Source organism: Schistocerca americana, chromosome 1 (assembly GCF_021461395.2).
Source record: "Schistocerca americana isolate TAMUIC-IGC-003095 chromosome 1, iqSchAmer2.1, whole genome shotgun sequence".
In the NCBI taxonomy this organism is placed as follows: Eukaryota; Metazoa; Arthropoda; class Insecta; order Orthoptera; family Acrididae; genus Schistocerca; species Schistocerca americana.
Window position 1 is genome coordinate 677,551,662 of NC_060119.1, and position 27,211 is coordinate 677,578,872.

The window sequence follows — 27,211 nt, forward strand, 5'->3', positions numbered from 1 at the left end:
TCTGTCAGCAGGATACATAAATAAAAGCCTCAATATCCATGAACATGTTACAAAGCAAAGAGAGAAGTTCCATGTCCAGTCAGTAAGGACATTAGCTTATAAAACTCCACCATTCGGACAAACTCACTCCTGTAACAGAGAGGACTTATATCTACATAGCCTCGAATAATACACACAATATTTGTATTTTAATAAGAAAGTCCCACAACCTTTTACAAAATGCGAAGTTGGAAAAAAAGTTTCGATACAGCGATCTCGCTACACTTTGTTGATGGTTCAAATGGCTCTGAGCGCTATGGGACTTAACAATTGGGGTCATCAGTCCCCTAGAACATAGAACTACTTAAACCTAACTAACCTAGGGACATCACACAACACCCAGTCATCACGAGGCAGAGAAAATCCCTGACCCCTCCGGGAATCGAATCCGGGAGATTATGAAATTACTTTTATTATTTTACAGTTGGTGATTTATACGTGCATTCATCGTAAAAATAGGGAAGCAGTAATTTTCCCGACATTTTGCGCACGTCATAAACACAGCATTTTTACAATTACATTGTTTTAAAGTTCCTATAGAAACGTGGTTTACATTCATAAAAATGCCCTTTCTCATTGCGTAGTTTGGTATAAAACCACGCATAACGCATAATTTTGCAAATATTGGGAAGGATAGCTGGTGATGTACAATGGAATGTATTTTGATATAGTCTTCTCCAAGGACAAAGTGAAACTAACGGAATACGAAGTCTTTTACGGTTTAATTACAATCCCTTCTTGAAATATTATTTGCAGAGTACTCGTGAAAGCTGTAAGTACAAGCCTTTATTTACAATCTCGAACCTATCTTTGCCTTTCCTTTTGACACCTTTCATGAAAATATTGATGAATACATCACACACATCCATGCCCGAGGCAGGATTCGAACCTGCGACAGTAGCGGTTGTGTGGTTCCAGACTGAAACGCCTAGAACTCCTCGGCCACATCGGCCGGCACACTTTGTTGAGTAACTCGGTGTCTCTACCATCTACGCTATGAGAATTTCTATAGCAGAGGATCCAGTATTTCACTTACGACTCCTGAAGGCTTTAATCGCTGTTATGTTAACTGACGTTTAATTATAACAAAGCGTACCAAGAAGGGCGCGTTTTTGATGAATCTTCAATGCGCCGTTGCCTTACAACGGCGAAGTTTTATAGCGCGTTACAACATGAAAATAACTACTGCTGACAGGAAAACTTCTATAACCACCAGTATAACGTTTACTGTCATTTTACCGCAACAAATCGTACCAATAATGACGGGTTCCCGATAGATTCTCAATGTTCTGCTGCTCAGAAACAGCACATATTCATAGGGTGTAGGTTATAATATAAGACCAACGAAGTATACGCTTCTGTCGAAAACTATAAATAGAAAACCTTTCGTAGAAAGTTGCCAAAATATCACAAATTTATTTTTTGTTTCCCGCGCGCCAGTGGTTATTCAAGGTGGAATAACAGTTAGTGACGACACAAAACTCATATAGCTTTACACCAATGCTAGCTAACTAGTCTGGGCGACGACGGTTTAAGCGGTTGTCAATTTACATCAGCAGGTGTAAAGCTCACCTCAACGGTATATGCACGTGCCAGACGGATCGAAACGTTTGACGTTCGACCGCTGATCAGTCCTATGATTCGTATAAATTACTTATGAATTCTTTCCCCTCTGCCAACGTTTGTTAACGTGAAATATGCCGAGTACCACCATGGTTTGGAGACAACATTAAACAGCAGGTCAAAGTATAAGTGGCAGGGCGAAGGTTGATTCACACGGCAACCGAACATGAAATCATTCGATAATGCATCTGAAATTGTTGAACTGAGATAGACCGGTTACGGAACAAGGCATCTACGTCAACGATTCTCACGAAGAAATTTTGACACTGATGCTGCAGGAGGGAGGGAGAGAGACACTCATCACTTGTTAACATCGGAAGTTGACGTATAACTGTCGCGCTCACTCATTTTATAATTGTGGATTTTGTGCTTTTGTGTACTTTTCCACTTTAATTTTAGTTACCTTTCTTTTCTTAACATTTCCCAAACGTTCTGTCAGGAACTAAACATTTTTCCTATTAGTGTTCTTTCACAAAACGTGAAAAAATATCTTAAGGCGAAAAATGATTTAGCTTTCACAATACTTGGACAAAGAAAAAGCCAACACTGTGCACAAATAGGACAAGACATTCATGATACAAATTTTATTAGGTAAACTACTTTAAACAGAGACAGAATCACTTCTAGTAAACGAAAAAAGTAAGAGTTTTTGGCACCTAGGAAAGGATACGAAACTTAATGCGCAAGGTAAAAAGATCCATGTATTTCCTTCTAAATGTTATTTTATATTTATATATGAATAGATTTTCTCGAGCAAATAAATATACTATAGTATTCCTTAAACTCATCTGCAACGTTCCCTCCAGGGCTAAGGAAGTGACGTTGTCTTGACGTTCCGTATAGTGTCCAACGTCTCCGTTTGCGGTGGCATTTGCCTTTCCGTCCGTTCCATGCCATTCCTTTGATGCTCTGTGTGAATCAACAGTAAATCGGTTCAAAACTTAGGCAAGGAAACATCACTTCCTATACGACGTTGGATTTGTAAAAGTTGGTTATCCCCTTTTTGCACGGAGGTCTTCAGTTTCAATGGGAAAGACACCATGCTATAGCACGACAGAACTTACTACACACACAGTGAATATAAATTTAGCTTCTGATTTTATTTATTTATTCATCCTATGGCAACAACAGCAAACATTGACAAGTACATAAAGTTTAATTTTACATGTATATTTAGTTAAGTATTTAAATATACTTTTGTTTTACATTTTGGCTCAGATTGTATACACGTTTTTAAACTGTGAAAATTACTGACTAATTTGACTGATATAATTGCAAGTTAAAAAAGGAAGGTACATTTAATCATAGTTCAATATCTAATGATTCAAGCCAACTAACAGCAGAGGGAGTAGCATTAATAAAGTCACTATATGGTCCAGGATACTTCCTCTGAGGACTGTTTCTAACAATATGTTGAACAGTTTGTTCACAATGATGAAAATGTTCAATCAAATCTCGGTAAACTAGTGAAACTAGCACACTGCTGGTTCAACTACAGTACGTGGGAACAAAATATAACAGAGGGCTATTTCGAGCTATTACGTAATGCAGCTAAACTACGCAACTCGATGAATGTTAAGATCCTAAAATAATGCACAAGATTTCAAGCCCAGGGTTTGCAAACAGGCCCGTTTTTATTCCGCCAATAAATTCTGCATACATTGGGGAATGACAGTAACCTCATTCGGTATTCAGTAGCAGTTCCATAACAGAATGGAAAGAAACTGTAATTATAGTGTGATGAGTTTAACATCCTAATCCGCCATCCAAAACCTTTACCTTTTCTTAACAGTGGAAGTAAGTTAACCGTTCTCCAGCAATCCTCTGAAACTCTAGCAGTAACTTAATAGCACTGAAAAAAAACAGCGGCGTCAGTTACGATGATCCGGCGTGGGACTTGATTCTTTCATATATTTTTAGTCTGAACTGGTACATTTGCGACACTGCACGCCTATGTTTCGTTTGTACGTCCATGTGATATCACTGCCAAAGCAGAAGTAAAACGCTTGTTGTTTCTCTAACGTTTCCAGTTCGAAAGTGCTTTGTGGTCTCCGACGGGGGTTGGCTACGGAGATAAAACTTAACCGAGGTGCCCAGTGAGATCAATCTGAACTGGAGAGAATACTCGAAGGCGTATATGCATAGAAAACCGTGACGTCGTTTGGCGGGTGTGCCATATTGGCGAAGGGCATTGGGGGTTGTTAGCACAATTTGTGCTTGCGACTTTCGATCTATTAGTTCATTGAATTAGAAACTAATCCTCAACAACGTCACGTAGTATCAGTAAACAGTAATTTCATTTCTCCTGCTAAGCAGAACGATTTAGCCGCTTGCCCTGACCTGTCATGGTTCAAAAATGGTTCAAATGGCTCTGAGCACTATGGGACTTAACTTATGTGGTCATCAGTCCCCTAGAACTTAGAACTACTTAAACCTAACTAACGTAAGGACATCACACACATCCATGCCCGAGGCAGGATTCGAACCTGCGACCGTAGCAGTCGCGCGGTTCCGGACTGAGCGCCTTAACCGCGAGACCACCGCGGCCGGCTGACCTGTCATGGTGCCTGTGACGTATTGCGTCACGGATTGGCTTCATGGAGTAGTCAGTAGTCACTCCGGTGAGCTAGTCTTGAGCTCACTGGAGCTGCCGCCTACTCGGTTGAAAAAGAAAATACGTTCAGAAACGTTATTGAGGCGAGCCTAGACAGTGCTTTCAGTCATTTCCAGTGATGGTGGTATCACAGGACAAAATGCTTACACTTTTCAAAATGCGCAGTAACGAATAATTAGTTTCTGAAATGTGCGACTTAACTTTTATTCATTGCTACAATTTTTAATCGAGACACAACAATTTCCTACAACAAAACACTGCAAAATATCGGCAACTTCCCAAATTTTCAAAATGTCCAGATTCTTACACCAGCTACGCCGAACGCAGATATTAATATAGTGTGCTAGGCACAAATGTTTCGAAGGTGGGTATATAGCATTTGTAGGTGAGCTGAACAAAATAAAATGAATCATTGGCGACCAGCAACGCACACGCGTCAGCGTCGGAAATCGCTAATCTGCAATGCTTCTCCTCAAAAGAGGTAATAATAGCTCACAAATCATTCACATACGAGGAACAGTGGGTACAAATACATTACTGTGGCTGCGATGCTTTAGCGCGAATAATGCTGCAAACTGCGTTCCCAGATTTTGACGAGTACACATAATACCCCCCTTCCCAAAAAAGAGCTATGTTGGTCTGGATGCCGATGTGCCGGAACGAAGTAGCACTAGCAGCACGGTGTGGTGCTGTACAGCCTAGCAATTCAGTCGCGACCACGCAGGTATCAGGAACGAGCAGCGTACGTGGTTCGCTGGCGAGGGCTGCCAGCACGCTGGTCTGGGGACCTTTGACACTGCACAACTGCTGCGTATTCCGCGTTGCGCTACATGCGCACCAACAAACTTCTAATTGTGAGGGGCTAACAAAATCCCTGACTTTTACAGTCCAGCACCCAAGCAAAGATCCTTTGCCACGTAGAGATTAAACTTGAAAATGTATAGTAATAAAATCACCGTCTAGTCGGTAGAACGCAAACCATATGTAGGAGAAACGGTGCAGGGGTGCAACTGCGAAGCAAACTGCAACCGAGCAGCGATGAGATGTGAGTCGCCAGTCAATACAAGAACAAGTTTACATAATTTCATAACTGAAATCAACTAGTATTACAGCAGATAAAACGACATATGCAGACGACATAAGAGAGAAAACGAACGCCGTAAGAAGAGAGCTTTTACACAGGTGTGCTATCTAGCGTTGCGGAGCATTCTTGCGTTGCCACGCCATCTGTTTCTCCCTCTCTTGTTCTCGTTTCGATTTTACTTCGGGAAGAGTAAATGCGTAAACTGAAGTCTCTGGGAGGTTTACATAATATTTCGTAGGAAGAACGATCCAACAGAAAGTTAAACGCTCGCTGCCTAAAGCGAATGAGGAATATTTTGACGGTAAAAACAATTTAAACGTCATACAGTATTGTTGCCTGCAAAGCAGTATCCATGCTGTCTGCAAGATGTTGACATAAGGTCGAAAGACTACAAAATCATGACTTCATTCTGGGTGGCCCCATTAGTCATACTTTTATGTACATAGAGACGACTCAACAACAAGAAAGGGGGCAGTTTTCGTCTTGTTGCAGTCTGTAAAGCTTGCTGCAGATGCGTTATGCTGGCTATCATGAATGCGTTGCAACCAAGAGACGGCTTTCTCCAGAACTACTTCTTGTACCTTTCGTTGTCTGAGAGCAATTCCACAGCCGTAAAATTAATCTTTGGATACACTAAAGGTAATTTCTACCACATCCCGTAAAATTCCACCACTTTTACACGTACCAAATGAAACGCTAGTACCGAACACCGACATAAAGCTGAACATGTGGGAATTTAAGTTTTAAGCATTTGTATCCCATCCTGGACACAAGGACGCACGGCTATGTTACCGATTATTGGTGGTAATTACGAATGATTTTTTCCTACTTTGCGATGAAATTAAATTGATCCACACTGCATAAAAAATAACTTAGGCCCAAATTATTTTTCTCCGAGATATAGTGTAAAATCGGAGAGGTTTAATGGAAAGTTGCAAATTTGTTAAAAATGTTGTCAAATGGGACAATCTGGCATAATCTTTGTATAATTGATGATATGATATAGTTAAAATGACACGTTTACATGAACACCAAATATAATTGCAAACAACAGATTGAATCAACGTTAAAATCAGCCAGTACAGGCAAGACTAATCCCTTTTCGCCGTTTAAGAACTCTCAAGATAGGCTTGTGTGCTCCTTTATGTCCACGGTAGACGGGAACTGCGACCGAGACACTATCTGATCCATACTTTGGAATGTAACATTTATACTGTTGTTATCAATCACTAGAAGGAATTACGACTGGAGAATTAGTGCCGGCACTCCCGCCCTTTGGCCGCTTCAATTTTCCTACCAACACGTTTAGCCTACGTAATGCAGGAATTCAAAGACAATGGGGTTACTTTTTGTTACTTTGCGATAAAAGTTTCTTTTGTCCACGAGACCTGTAACATGGCTCGAAATGAATCCTGCCAAAGTCGTATTTCTTTCCAACAGTTCGTATTTGGTTCTCTGGTCTGATTTTGTTAGGAAGCAGCTCAGGACAGCGTCAGTGTGTGTGTGTGTGTGTGTGTGTGGGGGGGGGGGGGGGGGGGAGGATGGGGTGTTACACTGGAGGGAGGAGGTAAGGCTGGGTGGTGTCAGTATCGCCGTTTCTGAATAATCGATCCTCCAGAAACACAAGTAACGGCCGCCAGCTGTCAGCACTGGTCAGCGACTACGTGCTGTAACCGTCGTCAGACGAAAGCTACTTCGCAGTTTATTCTTTCTAAAGTTAAAGACGACGACACTAGAATCAAAATGACATTCGCACTTACAAATTACCTTATTCCAAGATTTCAACCTAATTATTAACTTAAACGAAATCTGGTCTTATGACATGATTCATACGCAACACGCTATCACCGGTGCGGGACATTTGATATTGCAAATGTCTGCCAAACTTTTAAGAGACGAGGATGACACGGCGGTCGGTCAGTATCGTTGGGACTTCACGGCCTGTTCGGGAGGAGTTTTAGTTTTTTTTTAAACCTTTAAGAGACTGCTACCTTATAAGTCATAACACGTAATGCAGCAAAAAATAGTCATCTTACGTTGTAAAAGATGAAATGTCATGTGTAAAAATAAGCTTCGTCGAAATATTGCCGGTATTTTTGCCGTTATGGAAAATGTTCTTATTGAAAGTATCGAAAATAAAAATTCATTTGTAAAAGGCAGTGTGCAGGAAATTAGGATTTAATATTACATCAACTACGAGGTCATAGCAGTCTGAACACGAATTACGATAGGCCGAAAATGGGAAAGCAAATCAGATATAGCGAAGGACGATTCCGGCAATCGCCATAACAGATTCACGACAAGTGTAAATCGTTAACGTCGGACAGGGCTTTGGACCGCGCCCATCCCCAATGCGATCCAGTGTGGTCACCACAGCTTGACTTTGCTCGGTCCCTGAACATGAGTTTAAGGTCTTCACTACCTACCTCGCTTCAAAGTGAGTCAAGCGGCTACCTTGCACCTACGCTAAGTATTTGGACTAACGCATCATAACTACTGTAGTGTACGTCTACGTTTGTAGAAACAAATCGAAAACTGAAATACATCGTTCATTACAGGAAAATGAAGTCTAATTTCAAACGCAAATAATGAAAAAAAATTGTTACGGCATTGAACCTATTTTCTGTTACTTCTCTTTTCTATAACACAGTTACCTGTTGTGTTTATTTATTCGACGCGCCTGTTATTATCAAACTAAGTGTGACATGAGAAACAGGAATGTTCATGTAAGTACAACAAGGAATTAAAACTTGTATCCGCACTTTGAAATGTATCTGCGTTATGCTGAACAGTATTACTCAAATAAAGCAAAAAGAGAAACAAAATAATATGGATTGCAATGGAACAGTTAAATCTTCTAAGACCAACATTTTAGCGCAAAGTAAGAAATTTAAAATAGCTGTCTCATGATTGTGGGAATCTCGGGTTACTTCTAACACTGTTACCTCTGAAAAATCTGGATTACAGCCACGGGAACAAACGTATTGCTTCCACTGTCGCGTTGTGCTAATGCGCATCAGTAACATGATAATGCATACTATTTCGTTGCAACAGTGAAACGTGTAACCTCGGGGCCACGCCTCAATGGTGCTTACGTTGCGCAGGACATCAAACTCGCGCCTCACCGAAAATAATCGCCCCGCTTTTGCAGGTCAGTTGAGTGAGTGGCTACAAACTTTATCCGTCTGTACCCGTCAAAAGGAACGCGGTGTCTATGTATCTACGTTTCGAAAAAGTATCAAAAATGGCTAGTGATACGACAATTCCGGGAAAGAAATGGACGAGTCACACCCACACGTTATGGCCGCCATTTGTGTAGTTCCGACGCAAGGCATAGTTCCCCCTTACCAAAAGAATGTCGCAATACTCTGTGACAGTTCCCGGCGTGCCGGTCCGCACGTCGCACTACGTGAGTATACCAGTAGGAAAACGTATTACGATGCAGAAGGGCAAAATTAACATCGAACAGTGAGGCGCCGTCCGCCGGCCTTGCTAAAATGGCGAACATCAACAGCTGGCACATCGCGCTCGTCACTGTCATACTCTAGAGCTGCCCGCTCCGGAAGAGACATATACGTGCACTCTATTGCGTAACAGCGAAGCTCTTCTGTGAAATCCTATTTGGCCGGCCCGGCAAGAAGCGTCAGGGTTTTAGTTTTCGCGCGATGTGGCAGCGCCCGCCGATGATCAATACCGGAAGGCGACGCCTCCGCACTTTACTAATCGCGTAGCTCTCGCAGGTGGAAGGTGCGGTGCCGTCGGCAATTAATTGTGCCGTGAGGCACACCGCGGTAGCGCCACGCTACAGTTCGGTCCCGCAGCTCCCGCCTGTTGCTGTGGCAGCAAACGAGGGAAGCGTGCGCGCGCGCAGAGCGGCGCCGGCAACCTAGGGCAAGGAGAAAAGCGAGGGCGCGTGCCAGAGCAGCGAGCAGGGGGTGGGCCCAGCAGCAGAGCGGGGCTCGGCTCACCGTCATCCCGTGGCAGCCGCGGCGTGGTCCCCGCGCCGCAGCGCAGGGCGCCTCTGCCGGCGACGTCCGCAGCCGCGGGCTGCCGTCAGACAACTGCGCCGCAGCGCCGCGGCCGCCCGCCCGCTTGTTATTTTCACGGTGAAGGTCGCACCAGGCGGGCAGCCGCGCAGCGCAGTTGCCATGTCTCGGTATCCCTTCTATCGCGAAACTGCTGCGAACGCGGGCAACTACCACCTCCTCCGCTTCCTCCTGCCGGTGCTCCTGACCCGGGTCCCCTCCGCCCCGCGAAAATCGCCAGCCAGCGCACAGCGCATGCGTCGACGGTGTTCGACTCCAGCTCCTAGAGCGCCGCTGCCCGCCGAACTACCGCAGGCGAGATGAGAATCGACAGCACGATCGATAGTATCGCAGGAGAAGATATCGATATGCTAGCCGAAATCGTCATCTAACGCAGTCTTTTCTTTTTCTTTCGGAAATGCTTTATAGCTCCCAAGCAAGTGACGACATGTTGGGGGAAGACCACACTGTCTCTTATTGAAGGAAAACCAGAGTGGCAGGTCTTTGGCAGCAACAGTTTCATGTTGACCATGGCAACAAGCTGAAGCCGACAAATACAGCAAATGAAATACTGAATGAGAAGTTTCAGCCAATACTACAAATTATTATAACCAGTCACAATCTACTATTATTTCCACTAGCTATCTCAAACCGCTACTCCATCACTACGTGGATTTGTTAATGAAACTAGCTACTTCTGTAAAATATCTGGGAGTATGCGTGCGAAATGATTTGAAGTGGAATGATCATATAAAATTAATTGTTGGTAAGGCGGGTACCAGGTAGAGATTCATTGGGAGAGTCCTTAGAAAATGTAGTCCATCAACAAAAGATGTGGCTTACAAACCACTCGTTCGACCTATACTTGAGAATTGTTCATCAGTGTGTGATCCGTACCAGATCGGGTTGACGGAGGAGATAGAGAAGATCCAAAGAAGAGCGGCGCGTTTCGTCACAGGGTTATTTGGTAAGCGTGGTAGCGTTAAGGATATGTTTAGCAAACTAAAGTGGCAGACTCTACAAGAGAGATGCTCTGCATCGCGGTGTAGCTTGCTGTCCAGTTTTCGAGAGGGTGCGTTTCTGGATGAGGTATCGAATATATTGCTTCTCCCTACCTATACCTCCCGAGGAGATCACGAATGTAAAATTAGAGAGATTCAAGCGCGCACGGAGGCTTTCCGGCAGTCGTTCTTCCTGCGAAAAATACGCTACTGGAACAGGAAAGGGAGGTAATGACAGTGGCACGTAAAGTGCCCTCCGCCACACACCGTTGGGTGGCTTGCGTAGTATAAATATAGATGTAGAACTAGGCAAAGATCTTAAATTAGGGTATACAAAGTGAATGTGATGTAAACACGATAAGATACGTTACATGCGACCAGTGACAGAAAAGCTACACATATAATAAAATACATCTCTGCCATACATAATTTACATAAATCACCGGATGACGTAGGTGAGCACTCGACACATCTTGTCATTCAGTACTTTGATAATGTTGTTGATCTTTTAGCATTACCTGCTTAAAGAGGGGACCCTGCCTACTCGTCATCACAGATTTCGTCCAAATTTATGGTACATGCACGGCTTAGGCAGAAATGACACTGACGGATCTCCAGATGGCCTAGCATATAGAAAAAGGAGAATTTTGAATGCAGGTCGGGCGAGGGGTGAGCCATTTATGTCAGCGCAGTTCTCAGGCAGGGTTGTTGGAGCGGAATGTGTACAGAACAGTAATCCGAGGTAGTTTGGATAAATGGCAGCATCCCGACGTGTAACACGGAAAATGTTGTTGTTATGACATGGGCCTACAACGTTCGAATAGTTTGCTCTGAAGATGGCCACACCGTGACCGAAATCGGGCTGTAAAATAAAGGATTTCAATCTTGCTTCCATTTATCCAAAATATATTGACGGTCGTGGTGCACTTGTTCCCAATTAAATTAGACATCAAGTAAAGCGAAGGTCGTACGTTCGAGACCCCTGAGGAAATCAATTTTTCTTTTCTTTTTGTTTACGTTCCTTACACTGCGAATAAAACAGAAATATTGCTCAATATATTTCATATATTAATATTTTCGTAAGACTTGTAAAGGAAAGGCATAGGACAATGTATCACTGCAAATAAATTTTCAGGAAGGGATTGTAAGGTGCTGAGGAGAACTTCGTACATAAAATTACATCTATTGGTTTGCAGTCGATGATTTACGCGTGCTGGGGTGACATTCGTAATAAAAACTGAGGAAGTAGTAATTTTCTCGGCATTTTAGACATGTTATAAACGCTGCATTTTTACAATTACCTGGTTGTCTTAAACTGCCTTTAGAATAACACACTCGGTTTACATTCATTGAAGATTCATCCTCGTCGCACAGTTTTGCAGCAAACAACATCAAATATTGGGGCAGGTAGGTAATGATGTAGAATCGAATGTATTTTGATGCACTCTTCTCGGGCAGTGATTTCTTTTTTTCTCTGGACAAAATAAAATCAGTGTTGAATATTTTCGATTAAATTCTTTACAAGACATCACGAGTACTCCACGATGGCAAACCTTTTTCATCTCGAAAAATCTCGTCGTATAATAGTGAATCTGTTTGTTAATTACCAAGGGAAATTTTTTTCTCTGCACATAGGGCTTAATCGCATCAGTCTAAAGTCTTTTGTTGTATACGTCTGTTGTAAGTTTCCTAGGTTTTGCTGGGATACTGACGATATTCCCGTATTTTGTCGTGTACTCATCCGCCGTTGTTTGAATCTTCGGTCCAAAAGAGTCAGTCCTCTCTTGTAGGCATACCTGGACCGTTGGCAATAATTTTATAGAAAGAGTTAAAGTATACTGCGTTGTGCACGAGTGGTTTACTCTGTATATATACCGTCATTTCACGAGAACTACTTTTACCCCTCCGTGGTCCAGGGTTCGGTTTTAAGTCGACTGGTACTGCCAAACTAGGAAGAGAACACGCAAATGTAAATATTTTATTAGACGTGACATTCAAAAAATAAAATACACAAGAAATATTGGTTTCCCCATAGGGACTTGAATCTACGACATTCGGATTACCTTTCTGTACTCTTTCCACTGCCTGAAAACTGTGTCCACATAAATGGCTCATCCCTCGCCCGGTCCGGATCCAAAATGCTACTTTTTCTAAACGCTAGGCTATTTGGATCTCCGTCACTTCCATTTCCTACCAAGCCCTGCAAATACTATCAAGATGGTCGTAATATGTGACGATAAGTAGGCGTGGTCCCATAGTAAATAAAATATCCAACTTTAAATTTTCCTGTGATTATCATTTTTATTTTTCGAATGAACCACGTACATTTCTTTCCCGAGTGGAACGACCACGAAATTTAGAATGCGCAGTATATTCACGCATCACCACTTCAAAGACTTTATAATTAATTGCAATACCACAACTGTAGTTTTAAAACTATGATTATCTTCACCTAACAGGATAATGAGTTTAAAACATGTAATACATTACATAAAATACGATAATCACATGTGTGAATACAAACAACAAGAAGCGTGGTGGTATAACAGCAACATAAACTGACATAACGAGCATTCATAGTTGTTATTTCGTACTGTTTCCGCCGTGTTCGAGGTCCGTACGTTAAGGATAATACTCCACACTGTATTTATGTGGCTATTCCAGCCGTCATCTTGTCAGTTCAACCTAAGAGGATTGGGAGATTCGTGCCGCCATGTGTGTGTGCATTAAGGGCACCCTTCATACCGTGTATCTTCGAGTTTTAACTGACTATTTAACTTTATCAGTTCTCACTCTGTCCCTCACAGTTCAACTTCTTATGAAACGTAAAAAATCTGTACGCTGTTTATTTTAGTGCCATTATTCTGACGCCATATTCAGTTTAATGTATTATAATTTCTTAAATTTTTCACTTTGACTGTCTCATTTACAAAATTGCTAAACACAGCTATGCAAATTCGTAGAGTGTCCAACCTGTTCTACTGTATTATTCTGCTACCGATTCTAATGGTGGTTTCTGAATGTTACAGCCATAGTCTTTGTTTTTGTTTCTGAAATTTTCCAATTAGACGTGGTGAGAATTTCTTAACATTTGTGTGCAGATCGCCTTAGCTTTCAACTATTAGTATCTGGTTGTCAGAAAATAAAAATGCTAACAGTCTTTTTATATCAAATGGATTTGTTTCTTTTCATTTCTGATCCTCCGAAACCGAATGAAAGCATAAATGGTGTATTTCAGAGAGAAGACCTTAGCAGCACAGTACTGCTTAAGCTTCTTTGTCAGACGCAAGTTCTTCCACATCGAAGAAATAAATTCATGATAGCCCACATGATACATTGGCATTTGCCAAAGCTGACGATCATAAGCTAATGCAGATAATCGAATGCGACACGTCATTTCTAACTGCAGAATCCTTCCGGAGATTATGTGAAAAAGAAACAGCAGTATGCGTCGTATTTACCAGTGTTTCCCCTCAGACTTAACAGCAGAGAGATTACACTTTCACGAGATATTCAGCTGTCAAGATTACTTCCCCATTTCCTAAGACGAAACTTAAATAAAAAATAAAAAAACTTAAAATGCAACAGTCTTTTCGAACACTGCATCATAAAAAGAGATTCTTCGTACGTCATTTGTACTCCTAGTAGAATTTAAGAACAGATCCGCTACTCATAGGCCTGTATTGACTTCGTCAAATAAAAAAGCACTGATACCAAATGTGAAACAGATGTTGATATTTGACGATTTCTGAAATTTGAGAACTACCAACACGACCTTTTTTCTCTCTGATAATCAAGAGGTGATAAACTTGGGATACACCTTCGGCGGCGTCCTCGCTCTCGGGGTATCGTGTCCATCTCGAGAAGCCGAGATCACCAGTTCGAGTCTCTTCTCGCACAGCGATGTGGGTTTCATTTGTATCGCTTTGTTTTGTCCAAGTCACTCTACAAAGTCTCTGTGTTACAATTGATGATAACAATTAAAAATGAGCACCTCACAAGATCACACACACACACACGAGAGAGAGAGAGAGAGAGAGAGAGAGAGAGAGAGAGAGAGAGAATGGTAAATTCATGGGTATCGCGAGGATAAATTTTTTAAATTTAGAATGGCACGAGACCCTGCGTTGCCTATGAGCAGAGTTAAAGCATCTTTCCAACAACAGTATTCTACTACTTGTATGGTTGTCGCAGATCTCCTGGTCCATTCACTGAATTGGGAAAATGATACTGAACAATATTTACTCTACTGCGGAATACATATGTGTAGCAATAGGGTTGGATTGTTTGGGGAGGAGACCAGACAGCGAGGTCATCGGTCTCATCGCATTAGGGAAGGACGGGGACGGAAGTCGGCCGTGCCCTTTCAAAGGAACCATCCCGGCATTTACCTGGAGCGATTTAGGGAAATCACGGAAAACCTAAATCAGGGTGGCCGGACGCGGGATTGAACCGTCGCCCTCCCGAATGCGAGTCCAGAGTGTAGCTATAGCTGGTGCAATTGTGTAAGACGGTAGCAAGCTATTTTCAAACCTCAGAAAATGATCCAGACTGTTACACAAGGAGGCAAAACCGTACAAGCAACCGACTTCAGCGTTTACTGACTAAATACTCATAGGGCAACCAATTTGGGCCAGAGAACGAGGCGAAGACTGCTACTTCATTCATGAATGTATGCCCTTACCACGATTTCCTTTTTGCTACCACACATTTCCTTGTAAGGAAGGAACATGTCAGCGTTGTGAGTCACAGATTTCGCTGCTTTGATCAAATAAGCAAGTATGAAAGCTTATCACCACCATGACGCTGGGTAATCGCGTGGCAGTTTTACAGCAGGTAAAATAATCCTGTGAAATAATAGCAAATGAAAGCTACTAATGTCGTGTGTGGGGTGTACGTGGCAGCACTAAACACGCTGAAGCTATTCACGTATTCGTACTTTCATGTTACGGACTAAAAATTGAGGGAATGGATGCACCTTACCTTACCAATTAACGATATTCGTTGTCCAGATCAACTTGCGGAGCAGTAATCTATTTTTGACTTATTTAGTAAGTTTTCACATTGAAAAAAAGGCGCTAGACTTAGCTGACGCGCTTTATTGGCAAAGGGGCGTAAAATAAAATGATTCCCCGAATAGAAACGATACAGGATTGCTGTTAAAAAAATGTAAACTTATTCTACGAGTGTGTATTGTAATACTCAATAATTCTGCAGTTGTTCATTTCTGCCACATGTTGTACAACATGAAATCAACAACTAACCTTATTTTATAGCGCAAATATGTCTGTGCTAGTGAATGATCATTTTCGCCACTGACTTGAAATGCTGTTTCCTGGACAGAGTGTGAATGGTTCTACCAGGTGCATAACGGAAAGGAGACAATTTGTCGCTTATTGAACCTTTTGCCTCAGAGTTTGCGTCACTGACATTTTTTACATAAGAACCGATTCGCGAAAACAGATTAGAATGTTGAAAATAGACGGAACTAGGTCACAAGGCTAAAATTTCTCTCTGCGGTTATTACTTGACTGGTGTGCGCACATTTCTGCTAGCCGACACTTAGAACACCTTGACAAGACCTGACGTCCTTCCACAGGCAGGCCTGATAAGAACTTGCAATCGGTTCGTGAATTTTTGCATTGCCATAGTAGGTTATTAACGGACTCCTAAGGACATCATTAGAGATAACAACGGGACAGTAATCCCGCCGCGTCCTTTGCAGAGTATCCATCCAGGCACCTCGCTCGGTGTGATCTCTCAACTGGAAATTAATTTCTGAATACGGTCTAGCCAATGCGACAAAATGATTGATTTTAAGCACTATATGTTTCTGTCTTGGCTGGTGCTGGCGTATTTTTGCTACAGTTTTTCATTGCCACAAAATTTTTTGAAATCGCGTTATTTTAATATGCACAAATACACTATTAGGTTCCTTACTACTCTTCTAGCCCCTTCATAACATGTGGAACATGAAACAAGACAGCTGGAATGTGCATCAACTGGAGTTCAGCATAATAAAAGTCCAGTGCTTTACAACTGCACCACTTCGCCCGCGCCGTGAGACACTTTTCGAAAATTTATGGGCAGAAGCTATGTATTAAGAAAAACAACATCAGTATGCATCAGAATCCATTCACCGTCTCACACGACCCCGACTAAGGCCACATTTGGTTGGATGTTTTTGTGCTGTTTACAGATTTTCCCAGTCTATCACGTGACGAGCTTGTTACATAAGGCAGTTTGCCTCGACAATATGATATGCAAAATTCATATCAACTACGAGTTTCATTGGAGTCCCAAAACGCATCATCCCTGTGTTCGCAATGCACGATTCCTTTTCAAAGGATCCATCGCGGCAGCTGTATTCAGTAATTTGGGGAAACCAAGAAAAGATAAATATGGATGGACTGTTTTCAGCTTTGGACACACACTCGTATCATGATCAAAAATTTCGCTAAACTTAACAGACTATTCCTGGTCTGCGGTATGCATCTGGTACGACGTTTCCGTTCTTGCCCAAACACCTTTAATTATTACGGCCACGTTAGTGTAGAAGGCAGAACTCAATAATTATACGTTATTTTCGTGAAAATCTTTTTGCTGAGCGATGCAGCTCAGCAGTAGGACACTGGACTTGTATTTGGAAGGATACTGAGACAAATACCATTCCGATTTAGGTTTTTGAGGTTTAAGGTCATCTTATGTAAATAGTTCTTTTGAAAAAAGAAACGGCGGATTTCCTTCACCAATCCGAGACTATGCTCAATCTCAAACTTCGCCGTCGACGAAACGTTAAACTTGATTTTCCTTCCTTTTTGATAACGTTTTTTACTACCTAGTTGTAGCGCTGCGTTTCTTCAACTATGCAATTTAAAATTGGAACGATCAGAGAAGTGAGTGACGAGTGACGTAAAGCGTATCTGAGATGCTAAACTAACGGAGCAGGGGCTCTGCCCGCGAAGGTCAAGTATCCGAGTTCGTGTCGTGGCCGCGTAAGAGTTCTTTTTCACGTGCAATTAACACAGCGCACTCCGCAAAGAGACACTGGAAGGTTTCAGACTGATTATATAATGGTAAGACACATATTTTCGAATCACATTTTATACTGTAAATCATTTCCAGGGCAGATGTCGACTGACCACAACTTATTGGTTCTGAAATGAAGATTACAATTTAAAAAAATTACAAAAAGATAGGAAATTAAGGAGACGAGAACTGGATAAATTGAAAGAACGAGAAATTATTGATTATGCTGTGAGGGAACATTAGGCAATGGTTGACTACAACAGGAGAAGGAAACGCAGCAGAAGACGAATTAGTAGCAACGAGAGATGAAATACTGAAGACAGTAGGGGGCCAAACGGGCAAAATACAAGACGTAGTAGATATCACCAACAAAAGGAAAACAAGTGCAATTGAATGTAGCCGAATCAAATCGGACGATGTTGAGGGAATTAGGTTAGAAATCGTGTCACTAAAAGTAGTAGGTGACTTTCGCTACTTGAACAACAAAATAAGTGACTATGGCCGAACTAGAGAGGATATAAAATGTAGACTGCCAATGGCAAGAAAAGCGTTTCTGGACAAAAGAAATTTGTTAACATCGAATATAGATTTAAGTATTATTATTTTCTGAAAGTATTTCTACGGAGTGTAGTTATGTATGGAAGTGAAACATGAACGATACATGGTTTAGACAAGAAGAGAACAGAAGCTTTTGAAACGTGGTGCTGCAGAATCGAACGGGGGAGAAAAGAAATTTGTTCAATAGCTTGACTAAAAGAAGGAATCGGTTGATAGGACACATTCTGAGACAACAAGGGATCACCAGTTTAGCAATTTTAGGGAAATCTGGGGGTTAAAGATTATAGCGGCAGACCTACATATGAATATAATAAGCAGGTCCAAATGGATGTAGGTTATAGTAATTATTCGAAGATGATAACGTGTGCACAGAATCGAGTAGCGTGGAGAGTTGTATCAAACCATTTTCGGACGGAAGACCACAACAAAAACACACTCTGCAAAGAGTAACATAATTTTACTTCAGGGATGTATTAAAAATACAATGCTATGCTTCAGTTCAGCAGCAAACCCGACCACAATTCATATATACGAGCTGCTGTTACAAAAACCCATGATTATGAAATAGGACACAACTGGAACTTGCATATACAGGATAATTACCGATGAATTTGACACTTTATAGAAAGTGACAATATATACTTGTGGTGGATAGGAAAATAAATATGATCGCTTTGGTTAGGAAAATCAGCCCTATGTCTTCCCCTATGACAAATTCTCCAAAAACACGCTATTCGCAAGTCGTTTAGTCTGATATTTAGTTCTTTTGTCGTATTTTACTTCCAAAGAGCATGTGGTGTGCCTCTTGATGAACAACAGTTTACAATCCAGCAATGCCCGCTAACTAGCTCGATAACCATTGAATGCAGCATTATGGAGACTAGTGCTCTGCAGTCTTTGAGGATCTTCAAAAGCAGATGTTTCTTAACACTTTGCAAGGATCAGAAAGCTCTTAATATTCTCGCGCTATAACGAGAACTCTTTTCATCATCACAGACGCAAAATGACACCGATGACAAACAATAGTTTACTATTCTCCTCAGCACTTCACGTTTAATACGTTAACAGTAATCTACGTATAAAAGCATGCTATTTTTGAGAGCTATTTCATGAATTTAAGGTACCTCTTTTTCCTTTTCGCTCTTCCCACTATAACACTTAACTAGAGCTATTCTACCGATACTAGTTGGACTTCTGTATGCACTCGCTCAAGGACTACTGTTTGCGTATTTTACGTTATTCTCATTGTTGTTTGTTTACAAGTATAAAGGCGCTGCAGTCTGGAACCGCAAGACCGGTACGGTCGCAGGTTCGAATCCTGCCTCGGGCATGGATGTTTGTGATGTCCTTAGGTTAGTTAGGTTTAACTAGTTCTAAGTTCTAGGGGACTAATGACCTCAGAAGTTGAGTCCCATAGTGCTCAGAGCCTTTGAACCATTTTATAAAGACTTTTGCTAACTGGTAAGTGGATTTGACAGAAGTTTAAAAAACAGGGAAATGAGCACTAGAGAATCAATTGTTTTCCCTCACTACAATATTCTGCACGAACGACACTTCCATCCAGAATGCACAGTTAAGCACGGTAATGTTATTTTAAACAGTGTAATGACGTGCGGAAAAAAACAACACTAGCTTTCACAAAGTGGATTCTTGACACACAAATAACGTCAAAAAGTAACTTGTCGGCTGATTACTTGTTTCATATTTGCTAGCGCAACGGTTCCGTAGAAGATCTGTAGTTCTAGCAACACAAAAATTGAAATGTGTCTCAATGGTTTATTTTTCGTGAAAACTATCCGTACCACCATCCCAAAAAATGTTTCTCTTCCTTCTCGAACACTGCACATAGTCATATGAGCCGCAATGCCGTAGATTTACTTTGCTTTTACAGTGAATAATGTTATTCCTCACAGCCTCAAATGCACTAGATCTCTGTTAGCTATAAATCAACTGAGGGTTTCGCAACGTTTGTTTCATCTTCTTCTAACCCGTTTCTAAACACCGCCGTCATCCTTCTGGGCTGTGGTGCACTTCTCTACAGATTTGAGACGACGGCGGCGGGAAACGGGCAACAAGAAGATAGAACAAATGTGCCGAAGCCAGTCCAGCCGTTAGTATTAACGGTAGTATAGTGTGATCGAAACAAAATCACTCATACATAAATAATTGTGCCGCTTTGCCATGAAGGCTATTTTTTTTAAAAAAAGCACACTCCGCGCCACACATAGACTGATCCTGAATTAATCAACAGTGATCAGCAACTAGCGTAGCCGGACAAAGAATACGTACAAAACTGTCATTGCTATTTCTGCTACGGTCTATATGAAAGAACTAACGACGTCAATACGCCTAGAATATTTATTACGCCAGAGGAAATGTCAGTGGGAAAAAGAACCAAAAGTGACAAGCCGTGGCATCTTAAGTAAAACTGTAACAAATATTTGTGCAGCTTTTTTGGGACACGCGCGTCAAATTCGTCGCAAGTCACTAAAATTGTAATAATTTCAGTGCAGGAGAATAATCATTAGCTTGCCGCGGTGGCCGTGCGGTTCTAGGCACTTCAGTCCGGAACCGCGTGACTGCTACGGTCGCAGGTTCGAATCCTGCCTCGGGCATGGATGTGTGTGATGTCCTTAGGTTAGTTAGGTTTAAGTAGTTCTAAGTTCTAGGGGACTGATGACCTCAGATGTTGAGTCCCATAGTGCTCAGAGCCATTTGAACCATTTTTGAATAATCATTACCTTACAGATGCAGTTTCACTCATAAATCATGTTACCGTTTGTACACAGAAATAATACTTCTGAGGATTACTCCAGCGGTTAAGTCAGTCACATTGGGTGCTAGGACGTACAGCCTCGTTGTTCTGACTTCCACAGAAGTCAGTGTAACAACGACAGCCCGCCAGACTAGCTAGATACCGTGTGACACTGAGCATTCCTCCACACCGGTTGTACGAGCTGATTGACAGACCACAGGAAGTACATGTGAAAACTTTCATTGCGACTCAGGGCAGAAGGGAAAACTCGCACTCTCACGTCGTTTACAGTGTCCACTAACCGATCACAAAATTCTTAAATATAAAACTAACTTACTCTTCTGTTGCAGAGAACATTCGGTAAATCTGGCCACACGTCAAAGAGCATTTTTCTCCCCAGAAAAGTCTCTACTGTCTATACTACAATTATCTCGAAATTAAATACCACTATCGTAAACAGGGTGAACCCGAACCCACCACAAAAATTTCTAAGGGTTTCCAAAAATATTTTCAGAGTATTTTGGTGCAAGAGATCCTAGGGTCGCCGGTGATTCTTTATAGAGCAACTACCTTAATTTTGATTTCTTAGCCCAGTGTATCTTCGCACCTGTACCGAATTGAGTAAATCTTCACAACAATGCCAATGTCGACGGTATGCACTGTATGCCTTGTTTGGAAACAAACTTGATCATTCATTCAAGGTACTTGTTGTGAACAATATTGACCAGTTGGACCCAAGTCTGCATTCGGTACTACTCTGTTCTGTCCTGGGTTTGTTTTTACAGCAGCGTTAGTTGTACATCAACAGTGACGAACAACAGTACAGATAGGTTCACTTATTAAGAGTTGACCGATACGCACCTCCTGTGTGGGTTCACTGAATGCAATAGACCGCCTACTGAGTTGACCCGTTGCGACAGCGGTCGCATCGGAGTACTTTAGCACCGCTGCGCCTACGAAAAAACTTTATCCTTCTGGGTTGGAATGACTGAATGTTAAGGCTTTTTCACTGTCGTGAAATTATTTTCGTAGAAACAAAGGAAACTGTGATAACAAAACGCATAAATCATAATTACAGTTACTTTGCAACGTGTCTCGCAAGGTATCCCTGATACCAAAATACTCTGAAAACATACCTGAACAACCTCTGAAATATTGACGGTGGTGTTACGGTTTACTCTGAATGTATTTTGTCTTCACTATCACGCATTTCTACACGCGGCGATTTCAAAATAACAGTTAGCTAAGTCATTTTCTGCTTCGGATTTTGCCCGCATCTCGTGGTCGTGCGGTAGCGTTCTCGCTTCCCACGCCCGGGTTCCCGGGTTCGATTCCCGGCGGGTCAGGGATTTTCTCTGCCTCGTGATGGCTGGGTGTTGTGTGCTGTCCTTAGGTTAGTTAGGTTTAAGTAGTTCTAAGTTCTAGGGGACTGATGACCATAGATGTTAAGTCCCATACTGCTCAGAGCCATTTGAACCATTTTTTTTGCTTCGGATTTCACAGTTTTAGGTTAAGATAAGTCTTAATTTCATTCTGCTATCCGATGTTTTTGGAAAGCCTGAAAATGTATCACTAATTTTTTAAATAATAAAACACTGCATCAGTTATTTTTTTAATGCATAGTCACAATGCGATTCACGAATTTATTTCTATTTTCAGTCGCAGCTATTTCTGTCCGTGATTGTGTGTGTGTGTGTGTGTGTGTGTGTGTGTGTGTGTGTGTGTGTGTTTGTTTTCTGCTTTTTGGGCCTTCAGTCTTCTTTCACGGTTTTACTGCAATCGGCAAATAGTCTGTTCTTTCGAAAGGCACTCACAATACTTGTTCTGGGACTCTAAGCGCCACTATCACATTCGCTTACGCCTGCCTGTCGATCCGCGCAAATTGTCATGTAACTCCTCAAGATGACTCGAAGAACCTCTGGGAGCTATGCGTTCACACTATTGTGCATCGCAATATTATCTTCAGTTTGTGCACTCATGGCCAACGGAATCAAACGAGATGTGTGTGCCCAGATTATGGTAGTCCCATACGGCACTATTAAAAAAGTATTGAATAGTTTCTTTAACATATGTGGTCGATAGAACCTTCTCCGTCCTAAACTAACTACATTTGTTCATTATGCTTACTCTTTTCTCCTCACCTCTTCCATACGTACTGAGAAGTTGCAGCTATCGTTGAAGTTAAGGTGCCTAAAGTACAACGTAATGTCAATTGGAATGTTCTCGTTTGTAACCATACGATTTCTTATATGGCGCCCTTTAGTTTATGTGTGTGTGGTTTAACGTAGTGCAATTTGCATTTTACGTTCAACAACAACAGCTAACAAGTCTGGCAGTAGCCCTAAAGTTGTTTTCTTACATTTCTGCAGTTAATATGTACTGTTTCCTCGGAGTATTAAGGTCTCCATTTCTTCCAGAACGGGGTCTAGCTATCTCTGTAGTGTCTGTCAGAAGCAACACAGAACCGAGCGAGGTGGCGCAGTGGTTAGACACTGGACTCGCATTCGGGAGGACGACGGTTCAATCCCGCGTCCGGCCATCCTGATTTAGGTTTTCCGTGATTTCCCTAAATCGCTCCGGCAAATGCCGGGATGGTTCCTTTCAAAGGGCACGGCCGACTTCCTTCCCCGTCCTTCCCTAATCCGATGAGACCGATGACCTCGCTGTCTGGTCTCCTTCCCCAAACCAACCAACCAACCAAGCAACACAGAGTGCGGTTGGTTGGTTGACCTGGGGGAGGTGACCCAACAGCGAGGTCATCGGTCCCATTGGAGTAAGGAAGGATGGGGAAGGAATTCGGCGGTGCCCTTTCAAAGGAACCATTCGGGCATTTGCCTGAAGCGATTTAGGGAAATCACGGAAAATCTAGATCGGGATGGCCGGATGCGAGTTTGAACCGTCGCCCTCCCGAATGCGAGTCCAGTGTGCTAACCACTGCGCCACCTCGCTCGGTGACAGGTAGCACATGGGGAGCTCACCCATGCACCGCCAGAACTAGAGCGCTAGCGTTCTGTCACTCCTGTGCTGAATATGAATGTTCAGTATGGTACAAGTCCGGCCATATTAGAAACATAGGTGTGGCACTTAAAGAGAACCGTCGCATTAACACGGATTTCTTAAGAGCTACACCTGCAGATAAACTCCATTGTCTTGCTGGCATAGCCTCTCCTGAAATTAGACGCGCGACAGCTGCTACGTGCTAGAAAAATAAGACTATGACAACACCTCGAAGCCTTCCCTTTTATATGGCCGTCAGACGGCACTTTTTCGGCTGAAATCAAGAAAGAACTGAAGAGGCAATTACTGAAGTTGATACAGGATGACCGCACGAAGCAAGAATCTCAAAGTGGTGGAGGAAATGTCAACATTTGGAAAAATGGATTATTCCGGAAGAAGACTCCCTCCTGGTAATCCAGAGAAGTGGACAACATGGAAGGCTGCAAAGAGACTACGCTCTAGAACCACGAGATGCAAGACCAACCTGCACAAGTGGAGTCTCCCTGTGGAGTCAGTTTTTTGCAAATGTAGTGCTATGCAAACAACCATCTAATACAGCGTTCTTAATCTCCAACCACATGCAGCATGACAGACCTGACGAGGACGACACCGAATGCACTCGACGTCGCCAGTTTCTAGTCAACCAATGTATAAACTGATGTCAACGATCTATGTCTTTTTGTTGACTGTACGAGTTGCGATCAAAATGTAACAGGAATTTTTGTTTTTCTGAAAGAATGTTTATGTATTCTTCGACATCAACTTTTTCGCCCTCAAAGTAATGTCCCCTCAGGTATAATAAAATTGTACCAGCGCTTTTTCCCTTCGAGGAAGCACTTCTGGAACTCACTTTTCGTTATGGTTCTCAGCTTCTTCAGCGATGCTATTTCTGTCTCATCAATGGTGGCAAAACTACGTCCTTTGATGGTTGTCTGCAGCGTCGGGAATAGAAAGAAGTCGCAGGGGGCTAGGTCTGGGGAGTACGGTGCCTGAGGCAACGTAACGGTTTTGTTTTTTTCGCCAAAAAATCACGAACAAGTATTCAGGTGTGAGCGGGAGCATTATCGTGATGCAATTTCCAAGAGTGGTTCTGACACAATTCAGGTATTTTTTTCGAATTGCTTGACGCAAAGGGCGCGTAACTTCCAGGAAGTATTCCTTACTGACCGTACGACCACAAGGCAGGAACTCGTGATGCACTGCTCCACTGTAATCGAAGAAAACAATGAGAAGAACCTTCACATGTTATCGAACTTTAATTTTTTGCGGTCGTGGCTCTCCAGGCAGTTTCCATTGGCACCACTGGGCCTTCGCTTCGACATCACACCAAAATACTCCGTTACAACCTTCTAAACAAGTTCGGCGTCGTCGTCGACTACATTTAGCACTTCCTGAACAACGTCAACGCGCCGTCGTTTTCGGTTGAAATTCAACAATTGCGGAACAAACTTTTCTGCTACAAGTTTCATGTCCAAAACATCCGATAAATTGGTTATCACTGTTAGCATTCAACCGCGATTCTTATACATATATTTTAACAACGCGTTTCAAGAGACAATGCTCTCATCATCAGGTTGTAAAGTCTATGTCATGAAATTAAACGGACTAAAAGACAAAAAATGTTGTCTTTTTAGTCCGTTTAATTTCATGAGATAGACTTTACAACCTGATGATGAGAGCATTGTCTCTTGAAACGCGTTGTTAAAATATATGTATAAGAATCGCGGTTGAATGCTAACAGTGATAACCAGTATAACGACAACTGCTACCTCGACCCCATAATGGATTATATTAAATCCGATAAATTGCTTGGAATGAGGCAAAGAATATATCGACATCATCAGCAACTTCGTTGATGTTAATCCGGTGATTTTCCAGAACCATTACTTCTGCCACACTGTCGTCAGTAATTGATGTGCTACGACGTCCAGGGCGGTCACCGTCTTCAACAGCTCCTCGACCCTCTTTGAAGGGTTTACACCACTCGTAAAGTCTTGTCTTACTCATAGCAGATTCGCTAAAAACCACAGTCAACATCTCGAATGCGGTTGTGCACTGTGTCTAGTTGTCAAGCAAAATTTAATGCAAATCCTTTGATCCATTTTTTCGAAAGTAAAAATTCGCCGAACACTCGAAAATACATATAACCTTTTCGACTGTCAACAATAAGCTAAATATTCGTAACAACTAAAAACGCAAGTATACGTCAGGAACATGATTACCAACAAGATAAAAAAATTGAAAATCGGATGTATACAATCAGGGAAGTTAAAGTTTTGATCGCACTTCGTATACTTTATACTTATGACACGATAATTAATAAACGTTGTAGGTTTATGACCCGAAGCGTTGGTTCGCATATTTGATCGCTGGAGACAGTTTGCCGCCAATAGTTTGGGTGCTCCCACAGTGTGTTCTCCGTTATTTTCTGTCAGTAGGGAATGGTAGGAGGGGTAGGTGTGACGCCTCGCCCACCCCTGACTCGGCCATTGACCGGGGTGTGTCGGGGACGGAGATGCGCGCCCGCAGGCGCAGGGCCGGGTGGTGCTTCGGCGAAGTGAGGCGCCGTAGGCTGTAGCGGGCAGTGAATGATGCAGGCAGGCGGGCGGGCTCTGGCCCGGCGCCCCGCAGATCGATGTCTGCGGCCGTATCGAGCCCGCCGCCCACCTCCGGCGGCCCGGCGCACCCGCGCCCACACGTGCTCGCCCCCGCTGGATTTACGGCACTGCACTGTCTGCGTCCAGCTGCCGCCGGCCGCTGCACCTCGCCTCCAGACGGACGTCACCGGCGCTTCTTACACAACAGGGCTAAAGCAAAACATTACGGCGACTGGTGACACTCCCAATATAAAATACTTACACGGGTTTACCGTTCGGAACCGTCTGTCAGGAAACGACAGTTTTCGATTGTAGTTTTCGTATACTCTACTGGACAGCTTTTCAAATTTGTTTAACCTTCTCACGAAGAGTTCACGCTAGAAGTCCGGCCAGTGGTTCACTTTGTCACACAAAAATCAGTCACATCTGTATAATGTAATACACGTAGGCTATCCATTAAGTAAACCGAGCGAGGTGGCGCAGTGGTTAGACACTGGACTCGCATTCGAGAGGACGACGGTTCACCGCGTCCGGCCATCCTAATTTAGGTTTTCCGTGATTTTCCTAAATCTCTCCAGGAAAATGCCGGGATGGTACCTTTCAAAGGGCACGGCCGACTTCCTTCCCCGTCCTTCCCTAATCTGATGAGACCGATGACCTCGCTGTCTGGTCTCCTTCCCCCAACAAACCAACCAACCAACCATCCATTAAGCAAGGAACGTTTTGGTATATCGCGGCGGTAGGCGGGGTTACAGCCGCCATCTTGGTGCCATAACGTTCCTATACTCACGAGGGGACCTTCTGGGAGGAGCATCGCGTTATGTGCTCTCACTTCGCCTTCTTATAATGTGGGTAGGCACCTATCACACCCTAAAATTGTAGGTGCCAA

General features: G+C 42.6%; 1 protein-coding gene across 2 annotated transcripts in view; it reads right to left on the reverse strand.

Moving 5' to 3' along the window:
- Positions 1-27,211, reverse strand: part of LOC124608822 (DNA-directed RNA polymerases I, II, and III subunit RPABC3) — a 483,494-nt gene that overhangs the window by 343,598 nt on the left and 112,685 nt on the right. The window contains exon 1 of one of the 2 annotated variants that reach the window (XM_047140018.1): positions 9,329-9,461. The exons of the other annotated variant lie outside the window; for it this stretch is intronic. The gene's annotated coding sequence lies outside the window, so the exon portion shown is untranslated. Of the gene's footprint in view, positions 1-9,328; positions 9,462-27,211 lie in introns of those variants that run through there. 2 annotated transcript variants of the gene reach the window in all.